Below are 6000 nucleotides of genomic sequence, written 5' to 3'. Positions count from 1 at the left end.
CGGTCAACATATCAGCTACAGACCTTAAAGCAGCAATACCATGTCTTTTATAAAGTACAGCCTTGAGATATTTACTGTTTGATGAAAGGAATGGTCTAGGTTGACGGCTATGAGAGGATGCATCGGAAAGAAAGATCAGAACTTTTTGTGGGCCTCTCTTCGATGAAGATTGCTTCATCGGAACCGCATTCGATAATAATGCAAAAAGAGTTAAACGATGAACTATGCAAATATGTATTAAGCATTGTCGATATGAGATAGTCACAAGTACTAAGCACAGACTTACATTATATCGTTGCATAGGCTCACCCCGAAACCTTTTTTGCGCTCTTATCTTCTACTAAGGACTTCTTCATTACACCTGCATTCTAGTAATATTGCAACATAGTTACAACAAGTGAACTATTCAAACATTTATTATGCAATGTAGATATAAGATAATAACAAGTTGCATAAATAAGACAATGTATGGAACTTGTACTAAGCGGACTTACATCATAATGTTGCACGAGGTCGCTTTAGCGACTATCTTCTAATGATGACTCGCTTCACTAAAAATGCATTCGGTAATATTGCAAAAATAGTTACAACAATTAACTATTCAAACATGTATTACGCAATGTAGAGATCGGATAACAGACATGTAGCAGAACATACCGGCTCGCCGCAGGTCCTTCTCTTGCGTGCACTAGTCGTGGTCGACATGCCTGTCATTTTAGGTTCAGCCATCAAGTGAAATGCTAATCCTCCTGCTCCATTGTCCTTAATCTGTGTTTAGATATCACATTTAAGACCAAGTCAGCTCGTTTCAAATAACAAAAAACTTGAGCTGCCAACTGAATAAGCCAATATTTACGAGATATCAGATTAAAACCAACTAGATGTTGCTTTGCATGAGATACGAATTTCAGACATTCAGATTTAGAGTAGGGTAATGCCAAGGTTTTCCACATAAAGTAAACTGGCATTAAGAATGACCAAATGTCAGGTTCAAATCACCTTCGCAGCTTGCTCCAAGACAAGCATATCAAATAGGCAGAAACATAGTAAAGCATGGATGGCATTGCTATGGCAGGGTTCCAAGTGTTAATCTCTTGCATAAGGAACAATGCATATAGGTTATAGATAATAACGGAAGTAAACTGCCAAAGTTACCAACCAAGAACTCAGATTCCAACCTTCCCTAGCGTCCCCGCTGTTAATGTTGGATATTCTAATAAGTGGTTCGCATGATCAATCCCTAGGAAAAATAACATTGACAAGTTAGTCTACGATAATACAAAGACCGGACATGCACGCAAGCAATAACTATACAAGCTGTGCGACAGGAGCATTCATGGGAAAAAATAGCTATAAGCTAAAGACGTGGTATAAGAGCAAGCAGATTGGAAATGCACATAGCATGATTATAAAAGCAGTGTGAGAATAGCAGACACGAGAAAACCGCTAGCGGCTAACGGTGATCTAATGACGTGGTATAAGAACAACCAGATTGGAAATGCCCATAGCATGACTATAAAAGGAATAGCATGCAGTACAAAAACAGTTGGCAGCAAATGAATGGGTATAAGGCTTTAAATATGTGGATGCACACGAGTGTCAGTAGAATGAACAGGATGGTAGCGACCGGATAATGCTTTTGTACTTGTACAATATTTAAACGAACTTCATGCGAAGTAACACATCAAGAAATTTAATGGCATATGAGATCTGCAAATAACTACACAAAACATGGCTAAAGAAAGACCGCGATCTAACGGGCCAGCGTACTAACCAAGCTGCGGCGGGGTGGACGGGGGCGGCAACTTGCATTCCAGCGGCGGCGAACGCGGGAGACGATGAGTCGACCCTGTTTCAGTAGAAGCGGGCGTTAGTGAAGCAGATCTGGTTGGCTGGCAAGGGATTCGGTGAAGTTGATACAGCCACTGCACCGAGGTAGTCGGTGGAATAGATCGGCTTCTGTGGAGACGTGAAGTAGACACGGTTCCGTTGGAGAGGATCCGGTGCGTCGACAGGAAAGGCGTTGATTGCTACGTTGTGGATGAGGTCGGCGGTGAAGCAGATCCGTCGGTGGCGAGGTCGGCGGTGAAGCGGCATCCATCGGTGGCGAGGTCGGCGGTGAAGCGGATCCGTCGGTGGCGAGGGCGGCGGGGAGCGGATCAGGTGGGTGGACAGCCCACACGATCAAGGCTACGCCTGTGGAGGAGTATGCCGGCGGCGGGCTGGATCTAGTACTGTAGAGAGTCAGAGCTTTGGCGTGTGAGAGTATTTTTTAGCTAATGGGGCGAATGGTTGGTGGGTGGGTGTGGGCCTGTGGGGAGGGTTCGGGATCTAGGCAAGATTTTTCATTTTTACCGAATGAGCCCTCCATGGTCGGTGGGTTGTAGCTTCCGGACCGGGGTTAAAAGGGTAAAACTGGTCACGGGATTTTCGAATGGATGCGGCGGGATGATTTGGCGCGCGGCCGAAATTTTCAGTTTCAAGCTACGAGCAGAACGACAAAAATAATGTTCTTCCCCAGGGAGCTCTCATTTCTTCCTCTTCTCTTTCTCTCTCGAGTCTCTCCCACTCCCCCGGTGATGACGCGTAAAGCACACGCCCGTTGGGAACCCCAAGTGGAAGGTGTGATGCGTACAGCAGCAAGTTTCCTCGCGAGAAACCAAGGTTTATCGAACCGGTAGGAGTCAAGAAGCACGTCGAACGTTGATGGCGGCGGGATGTAGTGCGGCGCAACACCGAGGATTCCGGCGCCAACGTGGAACCTGCACAACACAACCAAAGTACTTTGCCCCAACGAAATAGTGAGGTTGTCAATCTCATCGGCTTGCTGTAACAAAGGATTAGATGTATAGTGTGGATGATGATTGTTTGCAGAAAACAGTAGAACAAGTATTGCAGTAGATTGTATTCGATGTAAAAGAATGGACCGGGTCCACAGTTCACTAGAGGTGTCTCTCCCATAAGATAAATAGCATGTTGGGTGAACAAATTACGGTTAGGCAATTGACAAATAGAGAGGGCATGACCATGCACATACATGATATGATGAGTATTGTGAGATTTAATTGGGCATTACGACAAAGTACATAGACCGCTATCCAAAGCATGCATCTATGCCTAAAAGTCCACCTTCAGCTATCATCCGAACCCCTTCCAAGTATTAAGTTGCAAACAACAGACAATTGCAGTAAGTATGGTGCGTAATGTAATCAATAACTACATCCGCGGACATAGCATCAATGTTTTATCCCTAGTGGCAACAAGACATCCACAACCTTAGAACTTTCGTCATCGTCCTGATTTAATGGAGGCATGAACCCATTATCGAGCATAAATACTTCCTCTTGGAGTTAAGAGTAAAACTTGGCTGTAGCCTCTACTAATAACGGAGAGCATGCAAGATCATAAACAACACATAGGTAATAGATTGATAATCAACATAACATAGTATTCTCTATCCATCGGATCCCAACAAACACAACATATAGCATTACAGATAGATGATCTTGATCATGTTAGGCAGCTCACAATATCCGACAATGAAGCACATAAGGAGAAGACGACCATCTAGCTACTGCTATGGACCCATAGTCCAGGGGTGAACTACTCACTCATCACTCCGGAGGCGACCATGGCGGTGAAGAGTCCTCCGAAAGATGATTCCTCTCTCGGCAGGGTGCGGAGGCGATCTCCTGAATCCCCGAGATGGGATTAGCGGCGGCGGCGTCTCGGAAGGTTTTCGTATCGTGGCTCTCGGCATCGGGGGTTTCGCGATGAAGACTATATGTAGGCGGAAGGGCAGGTAAAGGGGCGTCACGAGGGGCCCACACACCAGGGCCGCGCGGCCAAGGCCCAGGCCGCGCCACCCTGTTGTGTCGCCACCTCGTGGCCCCACTTCATCTTCTCTTCGGTCTTCTGGAAGCTTCGTGGCAAAATAGGCCCCTAGGCGTTGATTTCGTCCAATTCCGAGAATATTTCCTTACTAGGATTTCTGAAACCAAAAACAACAAAAAACACAGCGGCTTTTCAGCATCTCGTTAATAGGTTAGTGCCGGAAAATGCATAAATATGACATAAAGTATGCATAAAACATGTAGATATCATCAATAATGTGGCATGGAACATAAGAAATTATCGGAGACGTATCGATAATTTCTTATGTTCCATGCCACATTATTGATGATATCTACATGTTTTATGCATACTTTATGTCATATTTATGCATTTTCCGGCACTAACCTATTAACGAGATGCCGAAGAGCCAGCTTGCTGTTTTCTCGCTGTTTTTGGTTTCAGAAATCCTAGTAAGGAAATATTCTCGAATTGGACGAAATCAACGCCTCATGGGCCTATTTTTGCACGAAGCTTCCAAAAGTCCGAGGAGAGTCGAAGTGGGGCCACGAGGTGGCCAGACACCGGGCGGCGCAGCTCGGGCCTTGGCCGCGCGCCCTGCTGTGTGGGCCCCTCGTGACGCTCCTTTACCCGCCCTTCCGCCTACATATAGTCTTCGTCGCGAAACCCCCAAGCATCGAGAGCCACGATACGGAAAACTTTCCGCAGACGCCGCCGCCGCCAATCCCATCTCGGGAGATTCAGAGATCGCTCCGGCACTCCGCCGGAGAGGGGAATCATCCCCGGAGGACTCTTCACCGCCATGGTCGCCTCCGGAGTGATGAGTGAGTAGTTCACCCCTGGACTATGGGTCCATAGTAGTAGCTAGATGGTCGTCTTCTCCTCATGTGCTTCATTGTCGAATCTTGTGAGTTGCCTAACATGATCAAGATCATCTATCTGTAATGCTATATGTTGTGTTTGTTGGGATCCGATGGATAGAGAATACTATGTTATGTTGATTATCAATCTATTACCTATGTGTTATTTATGATCTTGCATGCTCTCCGCTATTAGTAGAGGCTCGGCCAAGTTTTTACTCTTAACTCCAAGAGGGAGTATTTATGCTCGATAGTGGGTTCATGCCTCCATTAAATCTGGGACAAGGACGTAAAGTTCTAAGGTTGTGGATGTGCTGTTGCCACTAGGGATAAAACATTGATGCTATGTCCGAGGATGTAGTTATTGATTACATTAAGCACCATACTTAATGCAATTGTCTGTTGTTTGCAACTTAATACTGGAAGGGGTTCGGATGATAACCTGAAGGTGGACTTTTTAGGCATAGAAGCATGCTGGATAGCGGTCTATGTACTTTGTCGTAATGCCCAATTAAATCTCACTATACTCATCATATCATGTATGTGCATGATCATGCCCTCTCTATTTGTCAATTGCCCAACTGTAATTTGTTCACCCAACATGCTATTATCTTATGGGAGAGACACCTCTAGTGAACTGTGGACCCCGGTCCATTCTTTTACATCGAATACAACCCATCGCAATACTTGTTCTACTGTTTTCCGCAAACAATCATCATCCACACTATACATCTAATCCTTTGTTACAGCAAGTCGTGAGATTGACAACCTCACCGTTTCGTTGGGGCAAAGTACTTTGGTTGTGTTGTGCAGGTTCCACGTTGGCGCCGGAATCCCTGGTGTTGCGCCGCACTACATCCCGCCGCCATCAACCTTCAACGTGCTTCTTGACTCCTACTGGTTCGATTAAACCTTGGTTTCTTACTGAGGGAAAACTTGCTGCTGTGTGCATCACACCTTCCTCTTGGGGTTCCCAACGGACGTGTCATCTACGCGCAATCACAACTCAAATGAACTACCACTTGCTACTCAAATTAAGTACTATTTTAAGTTGTAAGCTAATTAAAGTTGCAAAAATATTCTAAATGAAAATTACTTTTTAGGGTTGCTAGGTATTTATATTTACCGTTGATAAATAATGGGGCACCGGGTTGATAACTTGTAAACAAAGAAAGAGTCGCTACATATTTTAAATTAAATTAAATATTTAGGGTTTATATTTATTTATATTTACCATTGATAAATAGCGGGTCATCGGGTTGATAGCTTCTAAACTAAAAGAGAGTCG

Source organism: Lolium rigidum, chromosome 2 (genome assembly GCF_022539505.1).
Source record: "Lolium rigidum isolate FL_2022 chromosome 2, APGP_CSIRO_Lrig_0.1, whole genome shotgun sequence".
NCBI lineage: Eukaryota > Viridiplantae > Streptophyta > Magnoliopsida > Poales > Poaceae > Lolium > Lolium rigidum.
The sequence above is the reverse complement of the archived record's forward strand: the minus strand, read 5'-3'. Positions refer to the sequence as shown.